Raw genomic sequence first — 2673 nt, forward strand, 5'->3', positions numbered from 1 at the left:
CTAGCAATTCTCCTGCCTCAGCCTCCCACGTGGCTGGGATTACAGGCCCCTGCCACCACACCTGGCTAATTTTTTGTTTTTTTAGTAGAGACGGGGTTTCTCCATGTTGGTCAGGCTGGTCTCAAACTCCTGACCCCAGGTGATCTACCCGCCTCAGCCTCCCAAAGTGCTGGAATTACAGGCGTGAGCCACAGCACCACACCGAGCCACATGGGCATTTTCATAAGGGAATCTGGGGACCCTGAGCATCCTCTTTTGATGTTGTTATTTTCATTCTGGACAGGCATGGTGGTGCACGTCTGTAATCTTGGGAAGTTGAGGATTGCTTGAGGCTAGGCATTCAAGGTCAGCCTGGGCAACATAGTGAAACTTTGTTCCTACAAACAAAACCTATTTCTTAGCCTCTCTACGTAGGCCCTGGGGAGTCAACAGAAGACAGCAGTCAGTAACTTTTAAATTTTTTTTTTCTGAGATGGAGTCTCACCCTGTCGCCCAGGCTGGATTGCAATGGCACAATCTCAGCTCACTGCAACCTTTGCCTCTCAGGTTCAAGTGATTCTCCTGCCTCAGCCTCCCTAGTAGCTGGGATTACAGGTGCGTGCTGCCACACCCGGCTAATTTTTTTCTGTATCTTTAGTAGAGATGGGCTTTCACCATATTGACCAGGCTGGTCTTGATCTTCATGTTGACCGGACTGATCTGCCCACCTCAGCCTCCCAAAGTGCTAGGATTACAGGCGTGAGCCACTGTGCCTGGCTGACTTTTAAATTTTTATTTATTTATTTATTTTTGAGACAGGGTCTTAGGCCCAAGCTGGAGGGCAGTGGTGTAATCATGGCTCACTGCAGCCTCAATCTCCCTGGCTCAAGCAATCCTCCCACCTCAGCCTCCTGAGTAGCTGAGAGGCGCATACCACCACACCTGGCTAATTTTTAAAAATTGTTTGTATACATGAGGTCTCAGTATGTTGCCCAGAGTGAGCTCCAACTCCTGAGCTGAAGCAATCCTCCCACACTGGCTTCCTGAAGTGCTAGGATTACAGGCATGAGCCACCATGCCCAGGCAATCAACGACCTTCAGTGAAGGATGTGTTGGAGCTTAGCACCTGGAGTCACCACAAGGGCCCTAGAAACCTTTACCACACCCTGATGCAGCCAACCAGCCTTTGCTTAGAAAAATTTAAAAAGAGACCCGCCTGGGCACCACAGTGAGGCCTGTAATCCCAGCTGCTTGGGAAGCTGAGGCAGGAGACCTCATGTCTACAAACCAGAGAAATTTGTCTCCACAAAAAACTTAAAAATTAACTAGGTGTGGTGTCATACACTTATAATCCCAGCTACTTGGGAGACTGAGGTAGGAGGATTGGTTGAGTCCAGGAGGCTGAGGATGCAGTGAGCTGTGCCGTGATCACGCCACTACTGCACTCCAGCCTGGGTGACAGAGAGACAGAGAAAGACCCCTTCTAAAATTAAAAAAAAAAAAAAGTCAACATAGAAAATTCCACCTGGTTAAGTGGCTCACACCTATAATCCTAGCACTTTGGGAGGTCGAGGCGGGAGGATCACATGAGCTTAGTTTGAGACCAGCCTGGTCAACATTGTGAAACCCTGTCTCTACTGAAAATGCAAAAATTAGCTGGGTGTGATGGCAGGTACCTGTAATCCCAGTTACTGAGGAGGCTGAGGCAGGAGAATCGCTTGAACCCAGGAGGTGGAGGCTGCAGTGAGCGGAGATCTTGCCACCGAACTCTAGCCTGGGCAACAGAGTGAGACTCCATCTCAAAAAATAAAAAAAAGAAAAGAAAATTCCAAAGAATCTACAAAAACCTCCTAGAACTCATAAGTAAATTCACCAAGGTTACAGGATACAACATTAATGTATATAAATCAACTTTATTTCTATTAATATGTACTAGCAATGACAACATGGAAGCTAAAATTTGGAACACAATGCAACGTACAATTTATTTAAACGAACACGTGAGGCCAGGCGTGGTGGCTTATGCCTGTAATCCCAGCATTTTGGGAGGCCGAGGCAGGCAGATCATGAGGTCAGGAGTTTGAGACCAGCCTGGCCAATATGGTAAACCGCGTCTCTACTAAAAATATAAAAATTGGCCGGGCGTGGTGGCTCACGCCTGTAATCCCAGCACTTTGGGAGGCCGAGGCGGGTGGATCACGAGGTCAAGAGATTGAGACCATCCTGGCCAACATGGTGAAACCCCGTCTCTACTAAAAATACAGAAATTGCTGGGCATGGTGGCGCATGCCTGTAGTCCCAGCTACTCGGGAGGCCGAGGCAGGAGAATTGCCTGAACCCAGGAGTCAGAAGTTGCGGTGAGCTGAGATCGCGCCATTGCACTCCAGCCTGGGTAACAAGAGCGAAACTCCGTCTCAAAAAAAAAAATATATATATATATATCTAAATTAGCTAGGTGTGGTGGCACGTGCCTGTAGTACCAGCTACTCGAGAGACTGAGGCAGGAGAATCGCTTGAACCTTAAACCTTAGAGGTGGAGTTTGCAGTGAGCCAAGATTGCTCCACTGCACTCCAGCCTAGGCAACAGAGTGAGACTCCATCTCAAAAAAACAAACAACAACAACAACAAAAAAAAACACCTGAGTGTAAATTTAACAAAACCTATACAGGATTTGTATGTTGAAAATGGAAAAC

Source organism: Aotus nancymaae, unplaced genomic scaffold (genome assembly GCF_030222135.1).
Source record: "Aotus nancymaae isolate 86718 unplaced genomic scaffold, 86718_ANA_hifiasm-v0.15.2.pri h1tg000015l_0, whole genome shotgun sequence".
Lineage (NCBI taxonomy): Eukaryota > Metazoa > Chordata > Mammalia > Primates > Aotidae > Aotus > Aotus nancymaae.